The sequence below is a fragment of the Pecten maximus genome, chromosome 10 (assembly GCF_902652985.1).
Source record: "Pecten maximus chromosome 10, xPecMax1.1, whole genome shotgun sequence".
Lineage (NCBI taxonomy): Eukaryota > Metazoa > Mollusca > Bivalvia > Pectinida > Pectinidae > Pecten > Pecten maximus.
The window spans coordinates 20822433-20834780 of NC_047024.1; positions in this window are offsets into that span (position 1 = coordinate 20822433).

A 12348-nucleotide genomic window follows, 5' to 3' on the forward strand; every position below is an offset into this window, starting at 1 on the left:
CTGTAAAATTGATATCTGACGCTTAAATTGAATATATTTATTGTATTGTCTATTTAACACGGGCACTTTTATTTATTACTGAACACCAAGCGTAGAATTCGCCATATTTGACATTTATCAAGAGAAAAACGATTCGGAGAGGAGGGTTGACGAGGAGGGGTTTGAATTGTAGAAAAAATTAAATGATAGTAAACCGATATATCCTATTTCTGCATATAGGAAGTATAGATATATATATTCGTATGAATAGAGCCTTTGTTATAACTTACGGAAAATATTTAAGACGATGAAAATCAGGAACAGATCACAGGGTCATGTAACAATGTTTCTGGGGAAGGGGACTTGGGAAGTATATTATAGTACCATAGGGGCATGTAAAAATGTTTCTGGGGAGGGGGACTTGTGAAGTATATTATAGTACCACAGGGGAATGAAATAATGTTTTTTGGTGATGGGGACTTGTATAGTATACACGTGTACTGTAGTACCACAGGGGCACGTTACAATGTTACTGTGGAGGGGGTTGGGTTGGTGGTTGTTTAGTATACAATTATTAGTAATTTAAAAATAGCATACGACACAAGTCCCCTCTCCAAGACATACTGTTACACGCCCCTGTGAGATAGTAATTGGTGTATATATATTTTTTATTTATTTTTCGTCAAAAACGACACTTAAGTACTTCAAAGATCACATTAGCGGTACCAGAGGTTGAGACTTCAAGTTCTAGGTGTTTGGAGAGGTATCTGACTGTATTAGTCAAGATCGGCTGTTTTATAACAGTTGCTTCCCCTCTTCTATCACTGAAGAGGAAAATAATAAAATTAAAATTCTTCGAGTTTTAATAGAGGAAGCATGACAATTTCGTTTCTTCATTTCAAGTTTAGGAAATCTTAAGTCTGCATGGCTTACTAATCCGCCTTGTAACATGCATTGGGATCGTTGAAAGGTGATGCACTAATTAACAGTGAAATAATATTAAATATTGCCAAAATATGTACATAGAGGACACAGTTCAATTACATTTATCTAAAGGAGTTAACGTCAAATCAGCCATGTCTGCGCAACAATCAGAAAATAATGAAAGCATGACACGTTTTTATTTTTTCCCCCGTCGTAAAACGGATAATGCAATGAGACTCTCACTTCGAGAGCCGTTAGTGCTCATTTCGATAAAAACTTGTTAATTTGTTCTTAGAAATATTATCAAATTACTTGATAACATATTGATTTAATGGAAAACAATAGTTTTCTTCTGATTTTTTTTATATAGATACTTGTATCTGGACACAATTGGTGTTTTTATACCAGATTTTGTTGAAAGCGGCATTGACTATAAAAGTCTATCTATGCCAATTTTAACCTGCATATATTTTTCTTTAATTCACTACAATTATGATCATAAAAATCACAAACTATCAAAATCAATAATTGATTTGAGGAGATTTTTTTTTTACCGTCCATCTGTCAACTGAGAATAATTATCTGATCCAGACAGGTAAGTGTTATTAGAGAGGCTGTGAGGACGATTTTTACCTGATGTCAGCTCGTGCTCCCCAAACACGTGCCGATAATTGTCTCTACCTGTCACAAAAGTCCAGACGTTTGAAATCGACACGATATTGTTTTAACCTAATCAGACATAACCTAGGGGATACTCCCTGAAGTCGACACAATATTTCACGATCTATTTTTCATTAGACATTACCCGAAGGGTCCTCCCTTGAAACTTAACACACTTCTACACGATCTGGTTATCGTTTTTTTATCAGACATTACCTAAAGGGGCCCTCCCTTTTACACAATTCTTCACGATCTACTTTTAATCAGACTTCACCCTCAGGAACCCTCCCTAAAATTAAAACAATTCTTTACGACCCAGTTTTAATCAGACTTTGACCCTTGCAACCCAAGGGGTGTATGTCTGAGTCTGGAGATTGACACGATATTTAGACACAAAAGTTGAAGCCTGGCTTTGTTCTGTTTTTAAAATTTCATTTTCTGTTTGACCTTATGAATGTTCTTCTGAAGATAGCTTTAATGACAATTTAACGACGCTTACCTAAGATAAATCCGTTAAATTAATATTCTTTGAAACAAGAATTAAATGAAATCTAAGGCCGTGCACGATAGAACTATAAATATTATTACTTTGTTATTGCAATTTCTCTGAAAATACATTATTCAATAAATGAAAAATTCCCTTATTGCAATTTAATAACTGTCTTAGAGGGATATTTAGATGTAAATTAGGTATGTTGAAAGAATTAGCTTTTATCATGGTGTAGTCTTGTAACTGCCTTTGTCAAATAAATGTTCAAATTAAACTATAATTATTCTTTTATGAAATAAGCTTCAACGATGAAGACGTAAAATGATTATTTCTTGTATCCTGTTATCATGTTCAAGTGATATGAAATGACATGCAAATAAGTTTAATTAATTAAATTCTTTTCAATAATAAGAATTAATTATCCAGTAAGTATTTGTGTGATTGTGTGTCTAGTGTTGGAATAATACTTCTAAAAGTATGTCGGTTCATGTTTTCTAATCAGATCAGATAGCCAGATGGCTTTCTACAATTATCGAGCATTCTTATAGTATATAGGTCTCTGACTACACGTAATCAATCCTATCTTTGCTAAAATAACAAAACATCAGATTTTGTAAGTAAGCAGCTTACATTTGTCTAAACTTGTTTTAACAGCGGGTACTGACTAACTGACCGGCCGACGTCACTGGTGACAATTCTCGCACCTATGTCCACCTTGATGTCAAATTAACATTCGGACACTGGTCATCTCGTCATTTTATCGCACGTTGCGCTGTTTGATCTCCACCATACCATACCATGAGTTCAAATCTGCCATCTTTTCTGTTGAATTAGCGAAATTACCTTGTTAATTAAAATTTAGGCTCGGTATAATTACTTATTTTCTCAGAATAGCTATTAATTCAAACTTAAGTTATAATTGAATAATTACTAGTAGCTGTTGACAAAAATGTGTGTTAAATATGAGAAATCAAAACTTTCTGTAAATAATTAAAGGTTAGCAAGGTCATTTCAAATTTTTTTTGAAGCAAATAAGACTGGGCTCCGTCTCTTAAATGAAATTACAAACAAAAATATGAGGCCTATAATTTTGGTCAGAAAACGATTTGATTGGCACTAGTTAATATATATACAAATTCAGGGCATGCAGACATTTTAGATGCATGTTTGCTTACAGAAAATAAAATTTCAGGAAAATATCGTTTCAATTGATACAATTTAGAATTATTATGTGCAGGAACGTACATCGCATTCTAGAATACTTCCCTGATAGGTATAATTTGACCAGCAAAATCATACATTTATGTTTAATTTGTCCAGTTGCCTCGCGGCTTACCGCGATGATCTTGATGAAAATATATTAAACCTGACTCATATACAATAGACATATTTGTATGTGAAGTTACGACGATCAACTTAATAGATATATTTTCGTTTTTTTTCCACTTAAACCTAAATAAAACTGCATTTTGAGTGTAAGTAAATCAAATTATTAAATCTGAACGCGTATTTTCTATGTTTTCATACTTGGATTCCATAAGACTGATCAATCAAAGTTACTTCCCTTTCTTTCGATTTGATGGGGACCGAACATGATAAAAAAAAACACAAATAAAACTGTATTTCCTTATCATACGATGTCGTAATCAAATTAAATTTTGTTTACTGAAATGAAATTTTCTGATTTCTGTATAATCATTTAAATTCAATGTGCATGTTTTAGATTAGAATTTCATTTTGATTGTTGTACTAAGTACAAATATTTTCGATTAAAGCTTTCAGATTGTGATAATATAGTTATCAAATCTGAGCTTTTCTTGATCACACTACACAGAATTAATCATTTATTCATCAATATTTATCTTTAAGACATATTCCTATTAAACTGATAGGTATATTTTCCTTTGATATGTCTATATTACTAATATATCTCTCCTTATGGACGGTAAATCATGATGTAAGTGTGCCGATAGGCCCAAACAGATAATCACCTTTATTGAATTTCCGACACGTTCCGCCAACACGATGACGTAATGACCATATTGTCACACTGCCTGGTAAAGCGAGCCGACATAGGATTAAAATGTTAGGTCGTGTAGCCCCCAAGGGGACAATCGGGCCCTTTTTGTGGCCATGATAGGATACCGTTCGCTCCTGGGGCAAGGATAAAAACACACATAAAAAAACGTTTGGATATAAATTACTTTCTCGCGTATGCAATCTTCATCTGAATTGGTTCGATTGATGATGTACTCAAATCTCGTGCTGAGCTACAGCAGGTGTACATTCACTACAGGTAAACAAATAAAGGTGTGACAATAAGGGCTTTTAGGGACCCCAGATGGGTTTGTTGTCATAGGTATTACCCGGACCCCTTTTTGTGAACCCTTTTATCTTCCGACTGGTGACGATATCAAAATAAAAAGAGCATTACTGTAGAAAGACATCGCGAAACTTACGTAATGTAATCTTAGAATGACAACGCTGGTGTGAAATGTGACGTCATATGTAAGTAACGAGTAGAATGCCCAGGTGTGATGGATGTATTAAGCTACTAACATATTTGTTTTATCGTAAACCGATAAAGGGTGTTGAGCAACAACTACAAAATGTTAGTTTACAAATGCAAACAATCCGCATCCAACACTACAGAGCACGGGGACTCGACTAAACTTCACAACCTACGGCCAGAGACTTATATACTAATAGTATATACGTCTCTGCTACGGCCCAATATGTATCATAGGTCGATACATATTTGACCTTTGTCCCTGTGCTGAGAATAAAACCGAAAATCACGAATTAGTTCATTTTACTTTTTCATCATTTATCCAACAGCATTTCTTTATATTACTCAATTCCAATAAGTTTTATCCATACATAGCACAGGTACTCGCCTCTTCTCTCAATTCCCCAAATTTATAGAGATTACAAATAATGACATTTTTTCATGTTTATGTCATATCAAAATTGAGCTATTAAAGAACTTAAGAAGAATGTACATCTAATTGGAATACCAACACATTCTTTAATATAAATGAATTACGTGGTTTCTGGGAATTTAATTCATAAAACATTTTTCTGGATTTATCGCATACTGAATCACTAAAGCGTGCATGTAGTGCTTTTGTCAACCATATTCCTGTATCTACTTTGTAAAATGACCTCTTGTTTCACTCTTTTAAGAGTTGCTAAGTGAAAAATTAATAAATATTGAAATCTTTGGAAGAAACAAGCCAAAAACCAATAGCATTTTGAATTTCACTTCAGCCATTGCCTTTCAAAATAATAAATAATATTTGTTAACACATGGATCTGTCGTAATGATCGATTTTGTCCTTTGTGCTCCAATAGTGTTGGTGATGAGTATCATTATTTATTTATCTGTAATCATGAATAATTACGCCAAAATAGAAATTTATATATACCAAATTATTAATGTACATACCCGTAATATGACAAAAATGAAAGGTTTAGTTTCTCTATGTAATGTTCGTGTGCTCTCAAATGTAAGTACATGTAAGTTTGTTGAAAGGCTTGGGAAAAAAATTAAAGAGTGTATGAGATTTATTGTGTTCCGCCATGTATAAAATTTGCTTTTTGTTTTATGTTTGACCTCTTTTGAGTGATAAACAAAAATCGGAAATTTGACACAAATTTCCAACACGCGTCCATTAAATGTTTATGACGCGTAACGTGGGTTAAGAAGTTGTGCCAAGTTGTGTCAACAATGGTAGATATCCATAAAGATATATATTTATACTGAACTATTTTGACAGGTCTCTGCTGCCACGTCACATCACGGACTCAGATTCTGACCTCTATCCGTGATAAATCTTTTCCCTGTGTCACGTGTCTTGGACCAGGGATAAACAGTCCAGCTATTTTCCCTGTATCTCTTCTCTTACATTTGTGTCTTGGTAAAAAAACCGAATCAAAATTCCGCGGTACAATTTTGTCCGCTCCATCGAAATTCCCATGTAGCATACAACATATGCTGCAAAGATATAAATTCAAATTCAACTTTATTGCATTTAACTTCCAAATATAGCACATCATGGATCGATAACATTAATATTCCTGTCCATTAACCTGTATGCTGCCCCATTTGGGCCGAAATTCGTCAATAAAGAAATTTAATCATAACAAGCATTGGTTTGTTCGGTCCAGTACCTATATTGGGCCATAATATATCGCTATTACTTATAAGATTTGAACTATAAATTGACTTTTGATGATAACGTATATTGGAATTCTATTCATCCTATTCTAACGGATAACATCACTATTTATATGCAGTCGGTATCATAAATGTCGGATTATTGGGACAAGACCCCTGTTATCGGCAAAGAGGGCCGCGGCTGCTCGAGTGTAAGGGGATTAGAAGGGATAAATTCTGTCGAACGCTTCATAAATATCTCCTTTTGATTAATTTACCGAGCCTTGAATCTTGAAATATTTTTAGTATATGACCTATCTGGCTTTGTCTGCTAGTGTATGTTTAGCATATCTTAGTAATCCCTATATCATTGTCCCCCGACAATATCACGAACCTTGACCTTTGAACCCTCTACACAACCCCCAGTCTCTCATGTCCTCTCCCCGACCACAAACAAACGATTGTTAGAAAATATGATCAGCGGTCACACTGTAATTTTTGTCCTCCAATGAAAGGTTAAAGAGGTCATTAAGTCCAATTTCAAGACGATGAATTCAAAAAATAAAATGCCCAGCGTCTAGACTTGGGTTTTTGACGGAATGTTGAATGTCCAGGGACACGCACGGCCTTCATGTCATTAACAAAAATTTGATTTGTGAAATAAATATTATGGCACTTAAATTACTCGAGCTAAAATGGCTGCTAATGATAACTTCGCGTGCAGAACTCCGGACAATCGGAATGGTCAAATTCGGACTTTGAACACAGAACAGAAAGTACATTGTAAAATACATTTAAATTCAAATTCTTTTATTACATTTAGCCTTACAGCTCATCTGCACACAAATATATGATGATAAATGATACATTCAAATACATTGAAATTTCAAATGGGCATTCATTTTAATCAACAAAAGGTCCCTGAGACCACAAAGGATTTTGGCACCCTTCCTATTATGATCTTAAGTTGTTTGATGCAAGTTATTTTTCTTTTTGCTTATTACATTCTTATCATCTTTTGTATCAGTTGAAAACAATATCACCAAACCTTTATTCTTCTGATTAACCCAAAAACTGAGCACCACTCTTAGCCCGGGTTTCCTCTGGCCCTGACACCAGACATCAGACATTGTGTTAGGGCCAGAAGAAGGTCGGACAAGCACCGCTGTATAACGTTCGGGACACATCTATGAACTAAAAGTAATTTTCAAGAGTAATTGTTTCAGGACGGAAGATTCGTGCTTTTAAATACCAAATGTAAACAGTTTGTTTACATACGGGTTCTAAAATATTGAGATATTTATCAGATTTGATGACACTCTACTGCTTCACTATTTATCAGGACCAGGTGAATCCCATGTCATATTTAATTTGACAAGGTTAAGACGAGTGGACTAAAACTTCAATTCCACAACGACCCATTGTAATTAAATACTGTCCACCTCTGCCAGTCATACAAAGATCCAACAGCTTTATACTTCAAATATATACATTTTCTGATAGATATATCCTGCCGTTATCATGGAAATCCTGTCAAATACTGGCATTATTGAACATTCATAACAAATATTCAGAGTTTAATTTTTGTTGGTTTTTTTTTTTTACATTTTTTTAACAAAAATCGACCGCGAAGGTTTCAAATTCTTATCAAGCTTCACAGTATCATTTTCAGCTATTTATAGAGGAGATATTTGTGTGGCTTCTACATATCATCCTACATCGAAGATGGATTGTAGAAATAAACAATTCACTTTGACACATTGATACCGGCTATAATTCATTAGTGACCGAGAACGCTGGGAAAAGTCGGGAAGGGGCGGTTTTCAGTCATTGTATATACACAAACCATCAGATTTCACATCAATCAAATCGAGGAATACATTTCATACAAATCATTACATTGGTTAAACTCGTCAGATTTCACAGATTAAAAACTAACATGGTCGCGTATATATACTATGTAGTTACAAGGTCAAAAACGATTTTTTACTCTCACCCCAATAAGCAAATTAGAATAATTTATCTATATAATAAGTACGATCAGAGACCTATATGACTATTATAGGTCTCTGGTACAATTAGATATTTTCTTCAAGCTGAAATATTCTAAATAAGTAACAAAAGGTTTTGTTTTTACTTGTAAGACGACAGTTTTCTCAGAATTCAATTGATATTAAACAAAATGTAATCTTAAATAAAGAACTTTCATAGCGTACTCCACTTTATATTTGTATTGCTGTTCTATACAAAGTTTATGTATTGTGTTTTTAATAATAAATCATTATGGGCCTATGGCCTACAGTCAATAAAAAAATTGAAATTGAATTGGTTCTTTAACATCTGTGTTTTTTGTTAAGAACTGCTCACATAATTCTAATACTAGATTTTCTCCCCCTAGTTTGAGCATCCTGTAGAGATCAAAATCAGGAAGCTCAATTTCTTTTATAATTTTAATATTCTAGAAGCAGTCTACACAAATGGTTCTAAACAGAGATTAAGATGCGGACAGTCTCTGCATTCAGAATGGCAGTGAATTTGACCTAAATATAGGGATTTATATAATATGGCAGGCCATTTAGGTTTTTACCAATATAGATATCTGTATCAAAATAAGGATATGTCTTATAAAATATAGATATATCTATTAATTCAATAAGAAGAGATATCTCTGTATAATGTAGATATCTCTATTTTGAATACATATATCTCTACTTAAAATATAGAGATATCTTAATTTTAAAAAGATATATTAAATCAAAATATTTATTTCTCTTTAATGGGAAATAGATATTTGTATTTTAGATAAATATCTATTTTGATTTAATTTATTTTTATTTAATTGAAATTGAATCTTAACTCGATATCTGAATTTAAAAGATATCCTAAATTTGGATATTTGTATTTTGTAAATAAATCAAGATATCTGAAATAAAGGGAAACAACCTCAAATGGTATGAAATGCTTTGCATGCAATTAATGTTTGTTTGCATGTAGAACACAATGTTTTCCAGCATCTGTCATCTGTTTGGATACCTGAATTAGAAGTCAAACTCTGTCAGTTGATTTGAAAGGTTTAGAAATCATTGGTATAGTTGATAGGTAACAATATTTTTAACATTTCAACTCTGCTGAACAAAGGCCAAAACTGTAATTTGTATGCACTCCTTAAAGTGGCATTCCTTCACTAGCACATCAGAAACATGCATAATTTCTATTGATAAAATCTATGTCCATACAATGATTATAGGAGTGTTTGTGCCTACATGTAATGAAATTAACACTAAAAGTTACAGGAAAAAGGCGTATCGTATGCAAACACCTTATGTCTTTGCGGTAATTTCTTCAGATACTTCGGGTCGAATTAAGAATTTTCAGGACTTAATACTCGAAGAACTTTGTTTTATTTTGAGAGTAAAACTGCCTTGTTATGTAAAGATATCTTTTACTTTTACTACTTGGAAAAAATATATATTTTCAAATAACTTTAAATAAATTTTGACGACCTTAACCTTATTCAAATGAAGGAATGCCCCTTTAATAAAATACAAATAGAGATATAATTTTGGTGAAAATGTACATACTTCAATGGTATAGGGGAGATAACTCACTTTAAATTTATGCTGCTTTATTTCAAATCATTTTTTCATGTTATTTTCTTGCTAACTTATTATAAACGCTATGATCATTAACCAAATAACAAAAGCTTTTGATTTACATATACACAACATTTATTATTGTCTCGGCAACAATCAGTCTTTAAAATAACAAACTCTCAAATATCAAACCAATCTCACATACACCCATAATTTTTTCTGCACACATACATCCTTTCATTACATCTAATACTCATCAGTTATACATACAGCAAACATATCTTCCCTAACCTAATGTGTTGATGGTTTTAAAATATAATGTTGCTACTTATTCAGACAACTTTCACTTCTCATTTCGCAGGTATTTGTTCCTTTGTATGCAAATTGTATACTACAAATCTATTTCAAAAATTAATTTTTCATGTGATTTCCAGTTATTGCAATAACAGTTTTAACAAGTTCAGAAAGTTGCATGAAGACTTAAATGTTAAAATCAACCCATGTCCTGGATTTGAAAGCACCGCATTCTCGACTTCCTCGAATCTTCCTCGAATTTTCTTTACAGAATTGTGCAACATTGTCACAGTAAATTTTTCATGTCAAAATAAGCAAAGTTCTCTTCACTTTTCCAATGGAGCATAGTTGAGGAGTTTCTCAATCAGATCAACATGAGCCAGCAACATTCTTCGGCAACAGTAACGCTTCAGTCCCAGAGCATCAAGTGCATCACTGAAAGTCAGAACATAAATAACAAAGTTAATCTACCGAGCTACATAAGATTAAATTTCATTTTTATGTGCAACAATCCCATGGAGAAAACTAAGCTAAAAATAGGAAATATTTAAGTTATTGCTTATTTTTTTTTTTTATGTCACAGCCAGGGTCATTTAAGGATGTGCCTGGATTTGGAGGTGGAGGAAAGCCAGAGTAACCGGAGAAAAACCCCACCTACAGTTAGTGCCAGGCAACTGCCCCACATTGGTTTCGAACTTGCAACCCAGAGGTGGAGGGCTAGTGCTGAAAGGTCGGGACTCCTTAACCACTCGGCTAACGCGGCCCCGTTAATTTGTTAATGTTCATGTTAGACATACAAAAAGCTACCAGTACAGTGAATGGAAAACTTTCTGACCTTACATAGGTAATTCGGCCCTATGTGCTTACCAAACACATTGGACCAAAATAAAGTGTGTCTGACAAAAAAATAAAATTACCCCAGTACCTTCAAATTTTCTTCTTCCCTTCCATATTTTTCAAACATTTCAGAGGTCGGGACTGGTAAAATCTAAACTAAGTGACAAATCGGATATCAGCCAGTTGGTTCGATACAGCTGTCTGATGTCTTTGGCATACAGTTCATGTTTTCACTAATAATGGTACATTATGGATTACATGTATATTTCTGTTATTAGCAATCCAATGAGACATTAATTTATCAGTACCTATCTTGATAAGCTACAAGGTCAGATACAGTTTCCAATATGCCCACAATACATACCTCTGATAATTTTCGTTGGTAGTTATGAAATTATTTATAATGTTTTATTGTAGTGACAGTCATCATTTGAATTATTGGTAGCACATTGTCAATGTCATCTCTTAAATGAAGGGAAAGTATGAAATTACAAAAAACTAGAGGATGTCCGAATCTACACGGAAATCCCTTTAATGTCAGTGAAAGACATCATTATTCATAGCCGATTTTCCTCTGGCCCTGACATCAGCCTCAGATATTCTCTAGTTTTCCTTCCTATTATAGATATGGTGACATTTTCCACTTTAAGTGATAGCTAATTAAGAGAGAACCTGGATTGTGGTTGTCTTTTGGGGCAAAAACTTTGTGAAGGGAGAATGGAGATTACAGGTCAGGGCTAGTGGGGATGTCCCTTTATTCTAATGATAGGATGTTTGCCTTGACTAGTTCGCAGCTCAGTTTGTTCATGATCATCACTCCTTCCTATTACAGTACATACAAACTATACTAATTCCATATACTGCGACAGATCTTAAAGGTTTGAGTGCATTTTGTTGTCACAGATCTATAGATACATCCGACAATTCACATCAACCAGGGGAACCCTCTAGATCTCCTTTCACACTTACCCTTCTGTGTATTCCACCTGCAGCAGCCCCAGGTAAGCCTCCCATTTGTTTCCTATCACCTTTCCACAGGTGAAACAGCGGATTGGAATGATCATGATACTTGATCCTTTCAATAAATAGCAAAATAAATAATTTTGAGAAACCAAATAACAGGCAATATTATAATTGGAAATAGATGATTGTTACAGAATGATTAAATAATATATAAATAAATGGGCCTCTTAGCTCCAATATTTTTATTTGTACATATAATTAATCGCAGAACGTCAGATTTCTTTCTGTAGACAGCATGAAATTATTTCCATGTTCACAGTTCAGGAATCAGAAATATATGTACATTTTACCAAGATTTTAATCTGTGTAAATTACAGCTGAATAAGATCATTGCGTCGAATATTATTAAAATGTATTACAGCTAAGAGACAAAAGAAGGCCCTGCAGTC